The sequence below is a fragment of the Motacilla alba genome, chromosome Z (genome assembly GCF_015832195.1).
Source record: "Motacilla alba alba isolate MOTALB_02 chromosome Z, Motacilla_alba_V1.0_pri, whole genome shotgun sequence".
NCBI lineage: Eukaryota > Metazoa > Chordata > Aves > Passeriformes > Motacillidae > Motacilla > Motacilla alba.
Window position 1 is genome coordinate 37,060,102 of NC_052046.1, and position 24,109 is coordinate 37,084,210.

A 24,109-nucleotide genomic window follows, 5' to 3' on the forward strand; every position below is an offset into this window, starting at 1 on the left:
TTGAAGAACACTGAAGAATATCTCCAAATTGGCATAGAACTTCAACTATGCACAAGCACTTTTTTTTCTTAGAAAAACTCATTTCTTACTACTGTGCATACCTAACTAGTGATAGGTTTGGAATTTTTTTCTGCAAAATTTAAGTAAAAGTACTCCTAGAAGAGCTGAAAACTAGGTTGTTAGTTGCTTTCTAGCTTCATCCTGGGAGTCCTCCCATTCCTCTGTGAAATAGGGTATTTTCTGTGGATTCTCTCATTTGCTAAAGTGTCTATTCAACATAGATAATAAATACCAAGAAGGACTTTGGCTTAACATGAAAGTCACCCTGCATTTTCAGAATGAGGCATGTTTTGAAGTCCACAAAAAGATACTGAAAATCTTCTTATGAGCATGGATAAATTCAGATTAGTTTTTGAATCAACCTTTAAAAAAACATAAGACTGACTTTAAAAAATCCTGAGCTAACCCTTTTGGATTGGTAAGTTGATACCAAGAACAGTAGAAAGGCTGAAGTTTAGCAACAGGTAAGTAGATCTTTGCCGAAATAGACAGTGTTAAACATTCTCTGCAGTCATTCAAACAACCTATTTTGACTTTGAGATTACTTTATAACCAACCAGTACAAATTATCCACAAAGCCCAGACATCACTCCTGTGGAGATAAAAAAATAACTTGTAGTCTGCCCTTAAAAGTTAAAAAAGAAAGTAAGATCCAATGGAAAATGAGTGAGTTTTTTCAAGAAAGAGTAAAAAAACTGTTCCAGTGCCCCACATGACTTTCTACTCTCATATCTGGAAGAAAAAGGGTGCAGGGAATCCTTATCTGAGGAATCGACTCTGTAGGAGAGAAAAATACGAAAAGAAGTACTGAAGCTGGGGATAGAATTCCATTGCAGACACACAGCAAGGGAGGCATTAAAAAACACCAACCACTCTTTAATATAAAAACTATGTCATTTTCTGCATTATGCATCAATCATTCTCCAAATCATGAATACGACTGGACTTGGTTAATATTCAAGTACAACAGGAAATTGTATTGCAGCTCTCCCAAAATCTGTATCTTTTTTTTTTTTTTTAATGAACAAATATCTGAGAACAAAACCAGTAGTACTGCTGCCAGTTACTGTGCAAATGAGTTTTGGCTCTTAGAACGTCTTCCATGATTCAGTAGAGATCAAGTATTAGTAATATTTCCATGTAAAAGTAAATAAAGCATTATATTCCCACCTGAACTGGCTCTGATCTAAGTTTCCAGAAATCAGTTTTGCAAGACCAACAAACTTTCCACTCACCTTCCCTTTTACTTTCTTCTCTTTTTTAGAATTTATTTTTAAAAACAAAATCACTTTTCACTCTCTCCAGGCTGTCCTCTTTCCCTGTGTTCTTTCAGTCACAACAAGCCTCTGCACTTATAACTTTTCCCAAGTGCAGTGTTAAATGCTCTGTTTTTAATATCATTTGGAATAATGCTAACAATTTTCACATTGCTAATACCAGACATGAGAAATAGCTGATATTTTAATGTTTGTAAATTGACAGCAACTGAGTGTAAGACCCATAGGATTTCTGAGCCCATGGATTCTTCTTCTCCTTGTCCCTAACTGTGCAAAGAGTTTTACAAGACACTTTATTTTGAAAAAGCCTGAAACTCATTTTTTTCACATGCAAAAAAACTTCAGTTTTTTGCATGTGAAAACTGAAGTATGTATTCTAAAGAGGATCACTGCCATATTCCATCTAGAAAACCTTTAGAAAACGTGTTTTCTTTGGACATATATACTTGGCTTGATTGTAACAGTTTTAGGTGTGAGTGGAGTAGAGTGAAAATGGAGAATTATATAATGGCTTGAAAAGCATTTAAGCAAATAGAGCATTCAAAACAAATCAGTGTAAATTAACAAAAGCTGGGAAGGCTCTTGAGCCATCCAGGCACAGATTTCATCTTGATCTGAAAGATGTCTAAAGGTTCCAAATTTTGGTTCTGGTTCCAAATTTTTCCCAAGTGTTTTATGGTGGACCCAACTGAAAAAATCTGTGGCCTGTAGGTTAAACAATAGAAGATCAAACTAGTTTGAATAATTTTTGTTTAGCTTGGTCCTGCCTTGGTTTTCAAATGAAATAGTATGAAGGTATGACTGCCTTGTGGAATGTAAACGGGAGCAAATCATATTCAGAACTTATCAGAAAAGCTTAGTTATTCTCAAAGTGAAAAAAAAAATAAAATAGACACACACATTAAAAAAAAAAAAAAGGTGCAAGGAACCTGATGTAAAACCAGTGTTTACATTCCTTGTGGTTAGGGGGCAGTAATCCTCTGAGATGCACACACACACCTCCCCACAAAGCACGACTGGCAGCAGCAAGGCTCAAGCAATAGTTTTTTGCCTTTCCCCTTTCATCTGCTTCCCAAAGTAGGCAGACAATGCAATTACAAAAGTCTTACTTCCTTTGGAAGCAAAGATAAAAAAGACTGACCTCTGTGCAGAGTGGCTTGTAGATACATAACCACAATGGGAAACAAGCAAGCCAACAACTGGGACAAACTTTCTAGCATTTGACAGGGATGAAACTAGTGGAATTCTATAGATATTAGCCATTTGCAAATATTTTCAGGTCATATTGTTACACGGTGTAAATATCCATTAATTTTAATGCAGCAGTTAATTCATGTTAATTTCAATGTAGCTGTTCTATATACAATAATGGCTGGTCCAAGTATTAAAGTTTAGCAACAACCATTTTCACTTATTTTTAAAATTTTCTGTGAGAAGTTATTAACCAGAGCAAGTTTTCTAGTACATTTTTGAAGGTCTTAAAAAAGGGTTAAATTTTCGAGACAAATTCTAAAGCTTTTCCATATGGTGGCCTAGCTGTTAAAGATCAAATCTTAAAACAGTGTCAGCTTGGTTTTCAGAGATTTTTCCTCTCAAAGTGAAAGTATGAAGCCAAGTCACAAACCAATAGATTTTTCTTTGTTTAAATTGTACTTTGGTTTCTATACCAAATAAACTAATCAGTAAAATGTGCTCAAGGAAATTATTTTTGCTCCCTTTCTTTACCTTCACATTGCAGAAGAACTGCACCAAGTGATCTTAGTAGAAATTCTGAGGCAAACCATCATGTAAATCCTTTCTCAGTTTTTCTGTTTGTTGTGCTTTATTACTTAAACTGTGTCTTTTATATACACCATATTTCATTCAACAAGATACAGTTAACAACAACTATATTTTTAACTGAAAACGGGGGGCTTGTTTAGTTAGCATTTAAAAAATAATTAGGTAAATTTTATAAAAGAATTGTCAAAAACTATTGTCTCTAACTTTTGCTTTTGAAAAACACAATTTTTGAAGCCTTGGAGACCTTTTAGACCTCTCAAGTAAAAAAAAAAGGTTCTCGAAATCTGACTAGATGAGCTTGTTTAACATCATTTGGAATGAACAGCTATTTGGCTGGCACATAAGTTTTTTACTGTGTCCTTAAGTATTTTAAATAGATTACACAGTTAGGGATTTAGGCAGGAGAAGGAAAGGTAAAACCTTGAAAAACAATAGGAGAACTAAGTTTCTATGTTGCTAATCTCTGAACCACTATTTGTTTTCTCCAGTGAGAAAGCAGCTACAAATGTATATTTCTATAAAAGTAAGCTAAATGCTATATGAGTATATAATACCTGACATAAACAAGGGCATAAGTGATAAATTCCTCCAATGACTTTTTTTTGTCACAGAAAAACGTGTGTAAAACCCAGTCTTCAGTTAGATTTGTTATTAAAGCTTAGTATGCCTCCCTCAAAACCTGAAAAATTGGACAGTCTTCCCTTTTATGCATGAAAGCAAAGTGTGTATGTATGTGTGCCTTCTGTTTCACAAGCTCAAGCTGGAAAACACAACCCATCTGCAATTTGGTGGTTCAGAATGTAAATAAACCCACTCAGGATGAACTACTGTTGTTACAAGTTTTGAGATTTGAGGCCACTTTTAGATTTGTGAAGGGCCTGAAACCTGCTTGGGCTGGCCAAAAAATGTAACTGATAAATGAGATAACCAAGGTTTGCCAACTCCTAATTTAAAAAAAAAGAACTTTGTTTACTGCCTCCCTCCTACTTGAGATGCCCAGTAAACAGCTTTCCCTTCATTTATTATGTAAACATACTTTCCCACATTCTTTTTTTAAATTTTATTTCCCACTACACTGAATATTGGTTTATTAAATTTCTAATACTTCTAATGTTTTCTCTCACCTCACCATGCACATAAGTAAAGCTTTTGCACAGTAGTATAAAATTTACACATTTCCCAGCTCATCTGCACATACTGGCTAGTAAGAACACGATATACTATTCAATGCAAAAACCACTGGTCACAAAGCAAACCTTTCCCTTTACAAATTAATTTTCTTTTTTTCTTGTTAGCACCAGTTAGCCTAATCATATACTAATATCAATTCCCACAACAAAATCCCTTTCATCTAACCATCCATGGAGTTCACTCCATTCAGAAAACCCTGTGAAAGGTTCAGGAATCTCTGAACCCTCAGAGAGATGTGTGAAGCCATTCTTGGATGCCACCTGGCCAACCCCAGCCAACAGACTTTGTCAGCCACTCCTGACGCCCACTGCACAGGGATGTAAGCTGGGCAGACGGGATCTCAGATACAACTGTAAGCAGCTCGTGCCTGTCTTTCCAGAGATCTCCAGTCCCCAAAACTCCATCAGCACCATCAGCCCCAAGTCTGCTCTTGCAATTCCACACCGAAATTTCTCCCTGAGCAGCTTGTGGCCAGTAGGTCACATTTGTCTAGCTTCTTGTTTTCTATTTTTTTTTTTTGAAAAGAGGAACTCCTTGTCTTCTTTCCCAGCTTCCAAAGCTCTCCACTAAATACTGAAGTTTCTATATTCCTGCAGCCTTGAAGGTGCAATATATCACTGGGATGCATTTTTTGCTCACCTCCCTCTACAACAACCAGCTTTTTGTAGTTGATGCAGCTCTCCCTTTCCCCTCTAAGCATTTGATTAAAATTATTAAGGGATTATAAATGGGGTTGTACTTTTGGGAAATATACAGGATTAACTGTTAATATGTGGTGGTGGTGGTAGTGGTGGTGCTAGTGGGAACCTTGAAAGAAGAAAGCAATTTCCATCACACTTCATTTCAGTGATGAAACATGCATGATTTAAGAGGACTCTTCAGAGTGACAGCACACAAGCCCAGTGACAATGGTGTGTTTTATTGAATAGTCAGGCTACATTTCCTGTCACCTCCTAAAAGATGCCCAGAGCCGCCAACTTTCAAAAGAAAGAAACCCTCCCCAACCTTAAAGCAAACAAAAATCCTTTAATAATCTACCATCTATGTGTGTCATGCTGACTCTGTAATGAGGAAGATTTGTCTGACAGTTACTTTCCCTTCCTGACTGGGCAGCCATGAGCATGATTAGATATAATTTTGTAAGGCCTGCCATTCCCCCCCATGCTCCAATATGAAACAAGCAATGCCCTTCTGCTTTACATCTGACCTTGACAAGGGTGTTTCTCATTTCCTTTCCACTTTTCCCCTCCTAATCCTTCCTGAAAACATGAGCCTGCTGAATAAATTTGATTGAGTGTTTTTAATTGGCATCTTCCTGGTGTTTTTGCTGGTGGTTGAATTTTACAAGAGTAAGGTCCTTTTAAAGGCATAGGGGAGGTGACTTCCCCTTCGACAACATACCAGCCGTGATCTTTGCTCCTGTTACCTGTCACCATTTCTGTGTATGCCTCTCAGAGTGTAGGTGCTCTGCCTGCTAGAATGATGTGGTTTGACGAATGCCATGCTTTAAAGACATGTCAACAAATCAACCTTCTGCAGTGAGGTGCTTAAAAGTAGAGGCAATCAGCCTGTTTAAGCATGAATTTAACAAAGCCTTTTTTCCCCTCTCATGTGGTAGGTCATCTTGGCCTGAAAGTGAGATATGAATGACCATTTATTCATTTATGACCATTTATTCTGACATTTCATAAGTGAAATGTCTTTCACTTATAATTTAGAATACGTAAATGAGAAAAGGAAATGAGCACAGCCACTAATTTAAATAATTTCAACAATCAACAAACCAGATTTGGGACTGAAATAATACACTTGCAGTCTCCAGCATGCTGTATTATATTCCATCTTGAAAACATAAATATGTTCCAAGACCTGTAGGCTACTGCTTAAAAGTAAAGGTAACATTGCTCCCTTACAACTATCCCTTTTATTAATCAAATTACTTTTACACAATGACTCATAATGGTTGATAAATTTTTTTATTGCCAAATGAGACTCATCCTACATTTCAGAATTGTGGTAGTTTCCAATAAAAGATGAAGCAGTTTTAGATTCCTTTTCCCTTTATGTGCATCACTGTCACAAACAAACTAGTACCAAAGCCTACAGGAATTACTAACAAAAACTACCACAAAATATGAGTGTACTAATTTTTTAAATTATAACTGTATGTTCACTTCCTGATTCTTGTTATACTGTTGTCTTTATCAGACTTCCTCCAATAAAATGTCACTTGCAAGAAATGTGCGCTGTTAAACGTCAAATTAGCATCCCTTAACATTCTTGTATTTTCAGGATGTGGCTGAATGCCTACTATTACAAGCAGCTTGCAGTGGGACACATGCAGGGCACTAGTAAAAGACCACTTTTGAAGACAATGAAGGCATTAAATAGTTCATAGAATTTCATTTATGGTTTGGGAAGAAAAAGGATCAGGATGATTGTAGCTCAGATACAGTAGACAACTCCTTTCCACAAATGCACACTCCAGCAACAAGAACCTCACTGCCAACTAGGAAAGCCAACTCCTGCAGGCCCAACCAAGAGGAAGAAAACATCATCTGTCAAAAGATCATGGAGGCATTCAAGTTATCACTCTTACTTAAAATATTTCCTTCAAAACACTTTGATCAGACTTGTTTTCCTTTGAAAAAGATTTGTTCCAGAGAGTTTTGAACCACAGCAGGGTGTTAATGATCAGGCACTTTTATCAATAGTATTTGCCTGAAAAACGCTACAGAGAAAGCAAGCATCACAATGCTCCAGCTTTTATTTACCTCAGCTGTATTGAGAGTGGCAAAAAGCAAAAACAGATCCATCCCTTAATCAGAAAATCCTATGACATTACAAAAGAATAAAAAACCCCTGATGGAATTCAACAGGCTAATTTAACAAAAGGTTGTTAGGGGGACTTCTGCACACTGGCTTAAGAGCTGGTTTCCTAGCACTGTTGAAATTCCATTCTGCTGCAGTAATTTCCATATGCAGAAGAATATTCTTATGCTGTCTTATCAATTTCACTGTTTTCTCACTCTTTATTGAAAGAACACTAAATGAAAAGAACACAGCAAAACTGCTCAGGGAAAACAGCTGGTTTTAATCACTCCTGCTCCTCGTACTTCACCATATCACACAGAGAGAAAAGTAGCTTTCAGGCAAATATGCCACATTAAAGAGCCAGCATGCAGTTTTAAGACTCAGAGGCTCGGTTTTCAGGAATTTGGAGCTGCTGTGGTGTGGGCCAAAGAGGGAAGGGAGAGATTGTCTTCCCTTAAATTCGGCATAATCACATGGAAAAGGTGGCACTGGACCAAAATTTCAGAGAATCCAAAAATTTCCTGCTTACTCCCCAGATCCTGATAATGCACTGAATTTCATATTGATTAGGTAATACAGAAAAACAAAAGTTTGGGGATGAAATCTCTCTGTCTTTTTTCCTTAAATATCAAATATTTATGTTCAGTATGGGCTAATCAGGATAGGGGCCAACTGCCACAGAGCTCCTACCTCAGTCAGCACCTCAGGAATATACTTCTGCATGCTGTTAGCAACCTGGCTTCCAGGAAGGGTGACCATCCTATGTACATCTACTTCATACACCTGATGAAATCAGGCCTGCACTTCAGCAGGGCTCGCAGAAGATCTGCATTCAGGACAGCAACTCTGAATGGCGTCAGCTGGCTCTCCAATGCACCACACAAAGACTCAAGGGTTTGCCCACTGATCTGACAGAGTCACCCCAAAGGCTGCACATCCAGAAACATTAGATCAGAGTTATACACCTTCTAAAAAGGAAAAGTAAAATAAAATTAAGAACATGAATCAGCTGTCTGGAAGAAGTTACTCTGTGAATTGAGGTTTCCATCATGCTTGCTTTTTGTTCCCAAATAATTTTTATTCTACTGCCATGGGCCAACAACAACAAAAAATCTGAAGACCATCACAATTAGATTTAGGTATCTCTCTGTCCAGTCTCAAGTTTTTTGGAGTAAAGCCAGAATGAAAGAGCTACAGCACTTCTCAGACTAGAAACCTCTGACCATAATAATGTATTCTCTTTCATTTAGAAATATATTATCTCAACTACATCTTAGGAACAGGTATGTAGATTTAATTCAGTAAAGAGTCTGTATTAAACTTTCATATTGCAAAAGTTTGGGTTTAGAAGTAATCACCATGCATCGTGTGAAAAACAGGCTATAGACTCCTATTTTAGCACAGTGAGAAATAGTCTATAAAACATAATAATCAAAAGCAAGCAGGGGAAGATTCATCCCTAGGAAGACAATGAGCTTAAAACAAATTGATTTGCCACAGATAAGTAGCTTCCATAATGATAACTCTAACACTGACCCTAGATATCTTAGTGCTTCTGAGTTTGGATGCTAAATCTGAAAGATAAGAAAAGCAAGCCCATTTTCTGTCTACCATGGAAAAGAAAAAAAAAAAACCCACACTATAGTATTTTACCTTCAGTTCTGAGGAAGCGACAGGTCTGTCACTGATGAGATGAGGGAGGTAACTATGGTATCCTCTCCATGAATCTGTGAAATAAATTAACAGACTTCTACACTTTATATTAGGAAATAGAAGGAAAAAATAATTTCACAAAGGTGACAGAAGCCACCTCCTGCCTGCATAGTATCATACATACCTCAATAAAGCAAGATCTTGAGGGAGGAGAAAGTGTGGTCATCAGACATAGGATGCCTGCCATGCCACACATTCCCACCATGCCTCCCTGCACAGATATGGATAAGTTATTAAATAATTTATTACATATAGTCAGGTTTTATTTTAAGTGCATATATTTATTCTTCATGATCAAAGTGCTTATTGCTGGGATTTACCTGACACAGTAAGCCTTTAATAATGAGGAATAAAAAAAAAAAAAAAAAAAAAGAAGACAAAAATAAAGTTGGATTTTTAGGCCCTGCAGCTATATAAGCTTTAGGGAGTGAAGCCCTGTGTGTAGTGCCTGTGCAGCACACGGACTGGTGTGCTCCAAATGAAATCACGATTCTCCTGCTGGAAGGGAGGCTGCGGGTGAGGTGAGCCAGAGGGCGGACAGATGTGAGTCTGCAGTGCGGAGGGGGAGGAGGAGGGAGAGATGAAATAGGCAAACGTGGAACATGCACAGAGCACTTAAAAACTGCACATTACGCTCTTTAACACCTTTTCTTTCTCCCCCAACATCCCAGTACCTTCAGATTGAAAGGGCAATCCTCATCACAAATGATGCTGGCAAATCAAGTTCTTTTTAAAGACAAGATGACCTGCTGGAAGTCTTAAAACATCAAGAGAGAGGGAGGAAAAAAAAAAAGCAAAAAAAAAAAAAAAGCGAATCTACAGTCTCTGGATTTCAACACAGACATGAATGTGATATTCATAAGGAATAAATGCCATGCTGTCACAATCAGTGAGTCAAACCTGCCATGACTGATTTAAGTGGTGAACACAGTCTGAATCTAAAGCTTCAGGACAGAATAAGGGGCTGAATGCCAGTGAGATTCTGCTCCCTGAAAATAGAAATGTGGCTGCAGGAATTTGTCCCTCAGATCCTCAGCAGGCTCAGAAAGCAGAGTTGACCACAGACCAAATCACTTCTCCAGCTCTCACACACAGTATCAAGGGCCTGTAAGACCGGACAAGAATTAAAATCAGGCACTTTGGGGAATGAGAAAAGCAAGTGTAGGACTATCAGTTTCCTTCTCAGAACAGTATCGCTTTGGTCTGGGACCTTACACAGGATCTACCAAACACTGCCAAGCCGCACAGCTCTTGAAATGTTTTGAAATACCTGGCTTCCACTGGCACTTTTCTTAACCTTAATTTTTCTTAGTTCCTTAACCTAAGGAATTTGCACTCTCAAGCATGAAGAATGCTGTCATGCAAATTTTATCCCATTTTGCAATGATGATGGATGCTTCCTTTTTTCATGGCAATATCAGACTCTTTTCAAATCTGCAATGCTTGTTTTCACAGCAATGCTTGCAGCAGCAAGATTCAAAGGCTAAATTAATGGTACTATTTCATACTTTCACTTTATGTAATTTCATGCTTTTTCCACCCTTCAATTTAACTGACCCCAACATTACGTATTATTTAAAGAGGACACCAGAATTACCTACTTTGCCCTGTACATTTTTTATTCATCCTCTATTACACCCCCTTCCCCCCACCTTTGACCTAAGAAGTTCATTCTTTTTTTATCTTTTCATAAGGAACAGCTCGCTATCTTCAAAAATAAACCATTTACTGTCAATATAAGGAGATGGAGAGGCATGGTAAGAACATACTGTGAGGCTGAATGATATAATTGCAATTACTTTAACTTCTATTTTCTGCCTTGTTCTCTATGTTTTTTATCCATAATGCTTCAATAAGATGCACTGAGTAGACCTTTTAGTTCCAGCTCTGCCTTTCTGATAATGTGGAAAATGTTATGGTTTTGTTTGCTCAAATGCAGTATAAGTATTGCATGGCTTTTGAGTGTGAAAATCTTGTCTTTAAACACCAGAAGGTAGAAAAAGCTATACCGTAGGGCAGAAACGTTTGCTGGTGCGTTAGAGTGACCATCCATGCAAATCCTCTATTTCATCCACATACCAAGAGCTGTGCCTCACAGAGATGAAAGCAGAAAACTCACCATCTTCCACGAAACTTCTGGAGAAGTCTCCTCAGCAACTTAATCACCCTCTGGCAAAATGCCATTTCAAGGTGATTTATAAACCTGCAAATCCAGAGGCTAGCAGATTAGGCCACCTAGGATGAAAATATTTCCTCGAGTAGATGGCTGAGGTGAGCCTAGCATGCTGAAAAAGCCTTCAGACTGAATGTCATTGACAACCTCAGACTTAACGAACCCTCTCACACTGTCACCCAGAGTCTTTTCTCATTTCCTATATTTTCTCACTTAAAGTAATCTCTGCATACCTGTGTTGCTCATAGTAAAGGACTTGGGGCTTAGGGAAATGGTCCCAGAAAAGCAGGGTGTGACTTTCCGAAAAAATCAAATGAACTATTGAGTATGCCAGTGTTCCTGAAGACAGCTGCCTCTCCCACAGCTGGTGGAGCACACAGCCACATGAGGCACAGTTGTGGCTGAACCGCCAGTGGTCTGGCAGTCAGGCACTGCCTGCCACCACTCTCTATGAACCCAGTGACTGATGGCATGAGGGAATGAAAAAATCCCAAGTCTCAGACACCACAAACAAAGAAAGACACAAACTTCACCACAATCCACTTGTGATCCCAGTGGAACTTTATGAGTTTTTGGAAATTTAATGGGCCTGCTAGCATGTTGGTCACTACGAATCATTTATTTTAATGCAAATGTCACAGCATCTTTATGGCCATTGATTGATCATTCTGAATTTGTACTACAGAGACCAAGGACAGAATTTGTGAATTTTTCAGGTTTTAGTTAAAACTTTAGCTGCAACTTACTAAATGATCCATGCTGCGATGTAAAATACCATAGCAAAATGTTTTTTTTTTTCTTTTTGCACTGTGCCAGCACTTACCATTTTTATTTGTAGCTACTTTTTTATTTTTAAGGCTTTCTTTCTCCTGCAAACACTTGATGTAATACAGCCCACAACACAGGGAATAAATGTAGCCATTATAAACACAGCACACTAAACACTGCTCACTTGCTCTTGTGCCATAAAGAAAACACAGTTACATTCATTCACAGAGAATGACCGTATTCATGGCACTTGCTATGCTACTATTTTTACTTCAAACCTATAGTTAGATTCTATATTTTCAATCGTAGGAAAGGGAGAAACTTTCTCACTGGAATCTGTTTCCTAGTCCCTGGGACCACATAAAATGAAGGACATTGTCTAGCAATGATTTGAGAGAAAAAAAAGAAAAAAAAATCACAGGGTTAGAAATACAGCATGGACAACTCCATTTATGAGATTGATGCATTCCCACATGTTAGTAAATACAGCATGAGTGAACTAGTGGGTACTACACTGTGCTCCCTGCCTTTTGAAATCAGATGAGTCATGAGGTACCAGGGCAGCCCTGTCCTGTTTCACAGACTTCATCTTCACAAAGACAGACCTGAATTAAAAGTACAGGTCTCATAAAGCTAAAGAAAAGAAACTACACAGTCCTGCTTCACTGTTTTGTTTCTACAGTGGCTTTAGAAGGAATTAGGCTCATAAAGCAGGGTTCTGGTGTGATTTCATTGTGTTATATATTTGTTAACTTACACCAAGCAGTGACTGTGCAATGAATGAATGACAAAATATCAAGAGCTCCAAACTCGCTCTCAGGTTATACTCAGGTTAAATTTCTTTGTATAAAATTTTTTTCAATCTCAAGGCAATGTTAGCAAAACCTCAATCTGTTCTTTCACAGGATGGCAAAACGCCAAGCCTTCAATTTTTGGATTAGACTGTGGTCCGGTTCATGATGTTTGCATTACAATAGCCAGTTTTGGCACAAGTGCTTCCATATAAATACCTTTTAGACTTTTAGAAGATACCTATTTATATTTCAACATAGAGTGCAGAAATTAAGGAATCTCAGATGTCTGTCACAAAGTAATCCATTAAACTGACTCCCAAAAAACAGTGCCAATTTCTTCTCTGATGAAGTTGTTTTCAGCCATTTGGCAAGAACAAAACAACTTAAAAAGCAGAGCACTGTTTTGGCGGTATATTATACAAAGCAGCATACTTTAGTAATGTATTTCTTAAGCACAGTTCAACATTTTACAGAAAGATAACTGCTCTTTAGAAAAGCTTATTAGAGATGGCAAAAGTAAACTTTGAAAAATTGTGAAAAAATCTATTAATATTTGTTCAAATATATGTGTTTTCAAATTGTACAACATCTATTTCTCACACATTTTTTCCTAATATTTATTCTAAATATGCTGTATCTTTATATGCATTGTGAGAAATCAGGTAGAACACATGATTGTAAAGAGAATATTTTTTTGACTTTGTAAAGTACCTGGAGAAGTAGCAAGAGTGGATGAGGAAATTGAAATAAACTTTTAGAAAAGAACAAGAAAAACACCTCAGGAGCATGCTGTTTGTTAGCTATGGGTTTAGATCTCTGCAGTCTGCTGTGTAGTATCTGGCCTAGGAGTAAAAGAAAAGCTCCTGTTCTTGTACTCTTACAGATTTAGGAAGTCTAATAAGTCAAACAATGAATGCTCTTTTAATAATCACAAAACCACAACTATTTCCTTGGTTTTATTCACCCCTTACAAATTTACACTCTGGTTTCATTGAAATTATAGAGCAGCTAAGATTTCATCCAGTATCCACTCTGATCTGCAAGTTTAAATGACTAGGAAGTTCAAGATCCCCTGGGTTTTCAGTCTGAACACAGAAACACAAAAAAGTGAGCACCAAACTTGCTGTACTTTCCAGACAGTCTGTGACCCCAGCAGTCTTCTGGCACCCGCTCACCCTGACCCTACAGCTGCTTTCAGGCCTGCCAGAGCGGACACTTCTCCTACATGGAAAAGCTGGAACGGCAGCACCAGCTTGTCCAGGTTTACCCAGTGAGAGAAGCTCCAAGGCATAAATTGACAGGCGCAAACTCGCTGGTTGTGGCTGCTCTGCATCCACCCTCTCTTCCCCTTCCTCTCCATGCAAGAGGTCCAAAAAGTCATGAAAATACTGAGTCCGGGTGCTTTTTGTTTTTGATCAGGGGGAGAGGAGGTGTGGGGGGAAGGGGAGTTTTGGAAGCCAGCAGAACATGTTACCATGCTCTGACGGGAAGGATTCGTCCAGCAAGCAAGGACAATAGCTCACTTGTGCTGGGCCCTACCACATCAGTGTCACACAGGAAGCGTATGCAAAGGCCACAGGGAGCAGACTACTGACCAACTATATTTTCACAGGAGGAGATGTAAACCTGATGGATTGAAGGAACATTACACATTGAACCTTGCTGGCAGGCTGGTCATATACAATAACAAATTTGCAGCTAAAGAGCACAGGGGTTTAATGAGCTTCCCTTACTTCAAAGAAATTTTTTCCTCTCCAACCAAATTTGGGTTTTTTCTTTCCTAGTCAGTGCTAGAATACCACAACACCTCAGTTATAATCCTAATTCAGCACCACAACAAGCATGATGAATTTATTTTGTTGGGCAATTATTGGATTATCCAATTATTTGGATTTCAAAGCAGGGTGTGGGAGGGGAATCACAAAAAAACTTGCTGTTCCAGCATACAGAATAATCTGAATTCATGTTCACTTAGTATTTTATACATCTCTGGTCAATTATTCTATAGGATTGATATTTTTGTGAAATAGTTTCTCCCACAAGACTCTAGTGGCAGGATCAGCCATTTTTAAATGCACAACCTTGTGGGTAGAACCACCTTCTCAAACTCCTGGTTTTCATTGGAATGACTTGCAGCAGTTATGAATGAAACCTTCCTCTCAAGTTTCACAAGAATTTTAGAACATGTCTTAGGAGGAGTTTTCTATTGATAGATATAGCCAGCAGAATAGAAATACAGATGTGTAAGGACTTGCCTGCTTGGACTAGTTTCATTTCATGCAACCAACAAGGAACCGTGAGCTAGACATTCCTTCTAGAATTTTGCAATACTTCCTTCATACTAAGAAGTCATAAATTACATTCTCCCAAAATAAATAAAAGAAGGTAATTCACAGCTAACAGCCTCAAATCATATAGTCATATCAGAAGAGGACTGGAGCAAGATCAATACCGTGGGACCCTCCAGGAACACAGGATTAAGGTAAGCATCCAAGAAAGTGATCTGCAAGCCACACTATAAAGGAAGGAAGTTTTTCTCCCTCCTTACCTCTGAAAGAACTGTTCCTGCTGGTTTTGACCTTGGGAACATATTTTTTATTAACCCTTACAAAGTGAGGCCAAGAAATAAGGCCAAGAAAAAGCAGACCATTCAGGTGTCTGAGAAACTTAGTATTTGCAGAAGCAGTAGTAAACCTCGAAGAGCACTCATGCCCCGGCAGACATCCATGCATACGGATGTGGCAATGCCTCTGCCAGACTTCTGATCCCGCATGCACAGTGTGCAACTGCAGCACACACCAGTCAGATGGCCTGTAGATGAAAAACAGCTGTAGCCCTCTCTTGACTGATTCATGTAGGTTCCTTGCCAAATACAAAGCTGGAAGCCGTTTCATAGTGGCTACCAGGTGCTGCATGGACTTGCAACTTCTGCCTCCAGCCATTCGTGTAATCAGCATTTTTAGTCCCAAAAAAGGCAAAAATTAATAAGTTGACGTAAGGGACAGGTCATACACAAATATGTGCCTCTACAAAATCACTAGCATAGTACATTTGCAAAATAGAATAGATGGTAAACTCTAGGACAATTTTTTGGGAATACAATTGTGAAAACTCATGCCAGTCTCCAGGAAGGGAAACAAACCCATAATTTTGTCTGATAGCTCTTGTTCAATGTCTTCCAGTGAAGATGTAGGCAGCAGAGGTGTCCTTTTGTCGTGAAGAATAGACCGTTGCCAAGCTTCTGTTGTGCATGTAGAATTCAGAGTTTGGCTATGTCTGGCTGGTAACAGATGTTACATCTTAGTTTGGTTCCCATTATCAGATCAACCCACCAAGTGATGAGCCCAGGCCCAACAGGGATTTTAGAAGAAGGCCTCTTTTTTCTGTAGCCTGGCTGAATAATCTCATATGGTAAGCACTTTTGCCTTTTGTCTCCTTGTTAACTTATTCCAACATACACCCAGAAACGAGGAAAAGGAAGCCCCTCTTTTCATGCAATGTTGTTCTCCTGGAATTTGACCAAACTCAAGAGGGCTCTCACAAAGCTTAGCCAAGAAGGCACAGAAAGGTGGCCTGATCTAGTCTTGCTTTCTTGGGACAGGTCAGTAATACGTACATGAGCCTATTTACACCTATTTCACCCAGACCCTTACACTGGATGCAGAAAGAGGTTGTCCCGCAGTTCCAGGGCACCACAGGATTATCTTTATCCTGCAATAGCCATCCCACAGCTGTATGGAAATTCTGGTGGAATAAAGAAAATGTCTCTGATAAGCAACAGGCTGCTAAACTGTTTGATTTCTTCCAACATTAAATGAAACTCTGAACATGTCTAAAGTTCTTCAGGCTCTTATTTATGTCTCCTCCTACTTGTTTTTGTAGAGGAATTAATTTTGTTAAGGAGTGTCTATTTCTTCATACTTTTGCATAAAAAAAGTTTAGCTTACTCTTGATGCACTATTTCAAGTGATTATCACTTCAAGCTTATAAATCTACATAGCAGCATATAAAAACAAATTAATATTCATATTAATTGATGTTTCAGACACCTAGAACTCAGTCTGCCTCCCTTTCTATTATTTTTTTCCCTTCCCACAGGTTTATGCTAAGTGTTATAAGTACAGGAAAATTTTGATAACAAACATGAGAAAAATAGAGGGAGGCAGATAATGGTAAACACAACCATCTGGCTTACAACAGTCCTCTAAACATCTACTAAAAAGTACCGAAATCTCTGTATTCTTGGTTCTTTATCCTCTGTATTTATTTCATACTCAGTCAATAATATTTTGTTATGGAATGAAGCTTGACCTCTAGTTTTGAGTTTATATCAAATCTCACTGGTACGTATGAGTTATTAAGAGTATAGACTAATCCAAAAAGAAAATAATTATCTCATCAAAAGCACCTCTATAAAGGACTAGAGAAAAAGGGACAAAAGGATGGGTCATGGAACAAAGGAGAAAGTTAGGTTGAACTTGGAAAGCAAGTGCCCTGCTCAGCATCAACTACCACTAGAAATAGTTTCATTATTAATAGCTTTTGTCTTAAACTAGACATGAGAAAGTTAAATGCATGAAGGCCTGAACAATTTGAAGGCCTGAACAATGATTTCTGAGAGTATATAAATTTCTTAAAGCATTCTTAATACCCTACATGCCCTGAAATGACTTTTGTTTTGTTTCATTGTTGTTTTTTGGTTTATTTATTTCTTTGGTTTGGTTTTGGTTTGGTTTTTTGTTTGTGTATTTGTGGGGTTTTTTTGTTTGTTTTGTGGGGTTTTTTTTTTGTTTTTGTAGGGTGGTTGGTGGGGGTTTTTTTTGGGTTTTGGAGGGGTTTTTGTTTTGTTTTTGGTTTTTTTGACTCTTTACATTTCTGGTGTTATTTGTTTGTATATTTGAACCTGTAGTACCTGTGTAGACCTGTCTGAAAACTCTTCTTTCTGAGGCATATTCCAATGAAAAGAAATAAAATTTCTCTGCACAGAGAAAGAACCATATTTGTTTAGTGAAGAAATTAAATGGGAAGCAAAAGCAAGTGCCAATACATCAGAAGAACCATAGAGTTATTAACTCCATGTAGTTTTACAAAGGGTAGAATGCCTCTGAACAAGAATCTGCTCAAAAGCCTTCACTTAAATGTATTTCTCTTCTTTTGAAGAAAATAAAGACAAGACCTATTTCCATTAAGTTTTCAAGGAATTATTTTTCTATTCTTTTTTTTTTTTTGTGTAGGAATTCAGAGAGGAATAAAATTTCATGGAAGCTTTCCCAGATAAAAAATATAGCAGATGAGGAAATAATAGTAGTGGTTTGACATAATTGACTTTCTGGGAGGTTTTACATTACAGAGAAGAAAATATTTTCCAAACGTTTGATGAACTTTGGCAGTATATTTGAAAATTTTTACATACAAATTAAAGAAAAATTGAAGAGCACAGATATCAAGTACTCAGTAAAGGAATGCAACATTTGGAAGAATGAAATTCTAGTTTTAAAGTTTCTTAATTATCGATGTGACTGTGTCACACTGCAAAAATAATCCTTGCTTATTCTGTAACTATACTGCATGATTTTCTTGAACTTCCTCTACAGCAACTAAAAGTGCCAAGGACAGGATATGAGATGGGATGGCCCACTGGTCTGAATAATTTCTTTGAACCAATGCCAATCTCATGCTTTAATCCCAGACAGCAATTACCACACAGCCACTCAATCACTAGCCTTCTGTTGGAATGGGGGAGAGAATCAAAAGGGTAAAAGTAGGAAAACTTGTGGTTTGAGGTAAGTACAGCAACAGTAATAGAAAGGAGAACAACAAAAAGACAAGAGACATAAAATCTATTAAAAACAAGCTATGCAAAAAAAGAGAAGAACAAAATCCACCTTGTTTGTCAGCATTAGGGGATCTACTAGTCAGGCTGCCCCTGTCCAATCAAATCTTTTATTTACTGTAGAAGGGGAAAATGTTCCTACATTGAACAAAAAAAATATGCTGGGGAAAGCAGTCTGCATTACTCTTGCCTCAGGCAAAGGCAGACCCAGCTCTGATATTGCTTTTGCTCAAGGACCTGAGTGACTGGGGTTTCCTATCTGAGCTTGCTGTGCAACAAGTGCAACTCACTCCACACAGCACAACTGAATGATGTGTAGAGGAGACCCCTCCTTTGGTTGCCCAGCCCAGCATTGGCAATCAGGGTGACTCGAGAAGCTGTGATTCAGTGCCCATCACTTCCAGAACACCTTGAAACCCTTTGTAAGCTTCCAGCATCTCCTTTTCAGCTGGACTATAATGGGCTTCGGATTCTCTGTATGCCAAATTCCAAAGCCCTAACAGTTGACCTTGAGATTTCCCCTGCTACTTTCTGTCAGAGGCTCCAGGAAAGACCATCCTCCCCAGCCGCAGTGGAGAACACATTGATTACAACTTATGAATGTTAAATTATCACCGACTAAAGTGGGTGAGTTTATTCAAATTTGAATAAACTGAGTTTATTCAAATTCTTGCTGTTGCTCAGAGCCCCATGTGAAAACTGATTTTCTTACCAGTTTTTGATAAAGAGGGCCAACACACTGACTGCAGTTTGGGGTGTGCACTCTCCAAAACCCCACAAGACCTAAGAAAGCTTGTTTCCTGTTTTCTAGTTGGTGGAAACACTGCTGTTATCTACTTTATCTCATCCATTGAGACATGATTTCCATCTTGCCATCTGACTCCTAAAAACCAGATCTACTGTATAGGTCCCTTGATGTCACTTTTGTTTAGAGCAAAGTCAGGCCATTTTCTTCCCATTTTTCTTTTCAAAAACCTCACCTGCTATGTGTTTCTCCATACAATGATGTTATCAATATATTCCAGGTGTTCTGGAGCTTCACCCTGCTCCAGTGCAGTCTGGATCAGTCCACAGCAGATGGTGGTGCTGTGTTTCTGTCCCTGGCAGTCAGTTCCAGTCATCCCTCCAAGTGAAAACAAACTGTGGCCTGCTCTCTGCTGCCAGAGGGATTGAGAAAAACACATCAGCAATGTCAGTGGTGGAACCACTTGGCTGCCTTTGGCTCGTGTTGGTATTGAAGCTCCAGAATGTTGGGTGTGGCAGCACTCACAGCTGGCATTCACTCAGGCCATTGACAATCCACTCTTAGTCTCCATCCCCATTAGACTTTCACACTTGCCATATGGGGCTGTTAAGGTGTAAGCAGGTCCTGCTGATCACTCCTTGGCTCTCCAGCCAGCAAACCACCTCATGGGTAGGAGTTACAGAGTCTCCGCTGGAGCTTTATTACCACCCATGCACCACTGTGGTGGTGGATGGCACCTGCTGTTCTTCAGCAACCCCACAACAGGACAGTCCTCTGAGAGATCAGGCTAGGTAGACAGATGCTAATTTCCTCTGCCTCCAAGGTGCAAACCTCTAAGGTCAATTTACCATTTCTGGTCCTTGAATTTCCCTCTTCTGGGATAGTCTATGATGAGGATGCCTCTGGGCCAGTGACAATGAGTTGCTTTTGCCACTCATTCCCAATCAAGCTGACTCAAGACTCACATAAAGTCCACTGTTTGGATCCCCCTGTCACGAGTGGGTTCTGTCTCTGCATAGTCTGATGGCATTAGGATACACTTTGCATTGCACCAGTGTCTACTAAAGCCTCGTACTCCTGCGAGGCTGCTGTGCCAGGCCATCAAATCCACACAGTCCAGTAAACCTGGTTGTCCCTGTGCTCCACCTGGCTGAAGGCAAGGCCCATCTAAATCCTGGTCAGTATTCATTATTCACTTCTTGTAAATACAAATCAGAAGTCTCTCTTTATAAGGATCAGAAATAAGACCCTTCCTGTCTGTTTGGGAACTGCACACTGAAAACCAGAGCAGCAATTTTCCTTGAAGAACACTGTTTTGTGATTGGTTTTCCCTGCAACTCATGCGCCCATGCCTCTAGGGTCAAAGCAGATGTTCCATAACCCTTCATCATTTCCTCTCCATGGTCATGCAGGCAAAACCATAGAGTGGCCCATGGTGTGCACCCACGGTATCCTCTCTGAGCAGAGGAATGCTTATTCCTAATTCATAAGATACTGATCCCTACACATGGGGGGTACATCCTCTTCAAAATGTGGGAACCCCTAGGACAGTTTCTCCATAGGCAACATGCAGGCCTGGAGGAAGGAAGAGAGACTTTCTCTGTAATTACAGAGCTATCCAGCCAATTCAATCCACATTTCATCCCTCTGTGTCTTTCTAAATCATTACTGCCAATAAGTTTGCATAACACATGGCTTACTTACAGGGACATGGCATCAGAAGAAGAATCACTAAATATCCAGAGTTCCACTTCAGGATCATCTTCACATGCTCAGCTGAATTACCCAGACTTTGTAGGTACCCACTGCTTGAGACACAGGGAAATGGAGCATGTTAGTGTTTTGTGGTTAAATATTTGGTAATCCATGTAGACCATGGTTAATACTTAAAGTCCAAACCAAACCACTAAAGCAATTCACTGCTCATCAGATGACAGAATTCCAGGTCAAATTACCTGAATGGTTAACTATGGTTAGGTATGAAGATAAGAGGGACAGCAATGGCAAGCTAGCTGGGAATAATGCCATTCAGAAATACAGTGCTGGTAAAGCCCAACAACATTTTCAAACCCAAATTTTATTGCCCGAAGACATCCCTCTTCCTTAAAAAAAAAAAAAAAAAGAAAAAAAAAAAAAGAAAAAAAAAAAAGGAGAGAAAAGATTTCCTCATATAACAGTGGAAACTTGCATTTTATCAAAGCTATGATTTTTAATTGGGAGGCAGAAGTTTTAAGTGTCAGAATCCCTGATAACTAAGCACATACTTAAGTACTTTTCTGGTCCAGAGACTAGATGAGATTTGAGACTTTAATTCAGTTCTCTTCTTGTGTAGCATTACACATCAATACTAATGGTATACAATAATTTGATATAAATCAAGAGATAATTTGGTTTTTGAAGAATCATCTATCCAAAACCAAAATCCCATCACAATCTGTTTATATTACTTAATAGTTAAAAGCCATCTATGAAGACTGGTTTAATAAATACTGGAATTAGCTCCAAATGGAAAACATTCACAAGAACTAAGCATATTATTTTCTCTTACTCGGATTTATTGCCAGTTTTAGAAAGAATCCAAAAAGTGGACACAGACCAAAAAGGAGGAGTGTACATTTTTGGAGGGAAGACACTGAGCTGGTATCCTGAGACCAGGAGCAGCCAGATGCCATGCAATCCTCTGTCAATCTGGACATTCAGCTTATTCGAGCTTGTTCAGGGTAAACCTCTTGAGGGAGAAATAGGCCTAAAACCAGAGAATCTCTGCCTGTTACCACATTTCCTTATGAGAAAAAAAGAAAGTATGAAAGCAAGGAAAATGTTTACTGGTGGGCCTATAACTGTAATGAGCAGTTCCCCAACCCTCCTCTATGCTTGTTAAAATAAATAATACTGAACTACATTTTGCTGTCTTTCTAGAATAAGGCATTATTTTTACATATCACAAAATTAGTCTTCTGACTACTTAGTGATATATCTGACTTTAAATTAAAGCTTCTTCACTTATATTTCATTACCTTTGACATTGAAACTGGCCATCTATGAGTAATGCACTTTTATTTCTGAGCAGATGATTTGGGATACAATGACTAACAGGTTCCTGATGACTTCTTGGAAGCTGAGTTAATGGAAAGCATGCTTATTTATAGGTTATTAGCAAATGAATTCTCAGAGAAGAGGAAGTATAGTGCTGGAGTGGTCTGCCCTTGTAAGGATGGTATTGCACTCTGATGTTCAAAGGTTCCATATCTCATCCAGCCTTTGTACAGACTAACTTTTAATTAAAGAAAAGGAAATGAAAAATAATAAAGGACAAGCCGTTGTGTCATTAAGAGTCAGATGCAACTCACTCTACCTGTAGCGACAGTACCCACTGTCCCTATGACAAAGATAAACAGAGCAGGCAATTCTTAATAAACTGTCTTCCTTCTCCATGCCTTCTAGACTTCCTAAAACACACAGCAGTGCCAAGTTCATGGCCATGCAGTGCTGCAAGTGTTTGCATGGGGCCACCAAGAGAGATGTAGGCAAACAGCAGGGCATTGAGATCTAGTTTCCAGCATTCCTGGAAATATACACTGGCTGCATTGTGTGTTGCCTAGTGGAGTCCAGCCAGCCTTGTCCAGACTTCTCTGTTTTCCAAGAAGTTGCATTTAGATGTTAAATTGTTTAAACACCTTTTTGACTGACTCCACTTGGCGTGTAGACACCCAAATATCTCTCCTGACTGTTTTGAAGGCAAATGGATAGGACTTTATGCTATTATTTCACATAGTAACTCCACTTTGCTGTTTTGCCAATTTTAATTTACTTATAAGTTTGTAGGTTCAGGTGGTGTCGCCAAACACATACACATGCATCCAAGATGATATTAATGGCATGACATCTTTCAAATGGTGGGAAATAGAAAAATAGAAACACTTTTTGATTCAGTAGGGAAACAACTGAGTGAAACTCTGAAGTTGTTAAATTAACCTTTTAAAGTACCATTAAATGATACTTTTTAAAAAACTGCTGACTTGAAATAAGTAACTATAACTTCCTTCCAAATTTTTAAGTGATGTTAAAAATATTTGTGTCTGCAGACTAAATGTGTGGATGGTAATTCTCAAACTATTTTCCTAGAGAAGAAGTTTTAGAACTCTTATCTTGCCATTTAGGAACCCTCTCCCCTTTAGCTGAAGAGCAGATTTGAACAAGTGTTATAACGAAAAAAAATGAAATTCAGACCTGAATTTTATTGTGAGCCTTGATGTCTGGTAGCTACGTGTAAGGGACTTGATGAAAGACAATTCTTATGATTAAGATCTGGTGCAACCTTCTCCTTCCCTGACTTCTTAATTAGTAGTTGTTGTAGGAATATATTAAATCAGAAGTGGTGCTATAGAAATGGTGACTCTGATATGATGATCCACTTAATGTAAAGGGAGATGGGGCAGAGTCATAACACAGATTGCAGTCATATCACTTCAGCAATAGCTTTCACTTCAAGAAATGAAATGCTGGTTTTGGCTGTGATAGAGTTAATTTTCTTCACAGTAGCTGGTATGTGACTATGTTTTGGATTTGTGCTGAAAACAGTGTTGATAGTACAGGAATGTTTTTGTTATTGCTGAGCAGCACTTACACAGAGCCAAGGCCTTTGCTGCCTCTATTATCACCCTCCCAGAAAGTAGGCTGGGGGCACACAAGAAGTTGGAAGGCAACCAGCTGGGACTGTTGACTCCAACAGACCCAAGCTATATCCCGTACTCTACTGAATGAGAAACTGGCTTAATGGCTAAGGGTTATGGTATCGGCACATAAAGCCAGGGGCAGAAGATGGACTGTGAGGATGTTCAGAGTGATGATGTCTTTCTGCCCATGTAAATGCTTGCATGATGAGGTCCTGCTCTCCTGGAGATGGCTAAACACCCATAGGAATACTATACACTCACAAAACACTCATAGAAATCAGTA

At 38.7% G+C, this 24,109-nt stretch overlaps 1 long non-coding RNA gene across 3 annotated transcripts; it reads right to left on the reverse strand.

Annotated features, from left to right (window-relative positions):
* Nucleotides 1–3,522: 3,522 nt before the first annotated feature.
* Nucleotides 3,523–20,988, reverse strand: LOC119695351. 3 transcript variants are annotated; one of them, XR_005255185.1, is made up of 5 exons: nt 20,855–20,988; nt 8,962–9,048; nt 8,778–8,851; nt 7,815–8,092; nt 3,523–6,835 (listed from the first exon to the last, which is right to left on the reverse strand). It is a non-coding gene; the product is annotated as an uncharacterized LOC119695351 (long non-coding RNA). The 3 variants fall into 3 exon arrangements; XR_005255184.1 differs by having other exon boundaries at nt 3,523–6,868; XR_005255183.1 differs by having other exon boundaries at nt 3,523–8,092.
* Nucleotides 20,989–24,109: the final 3,121 nt, after the last annotated feature.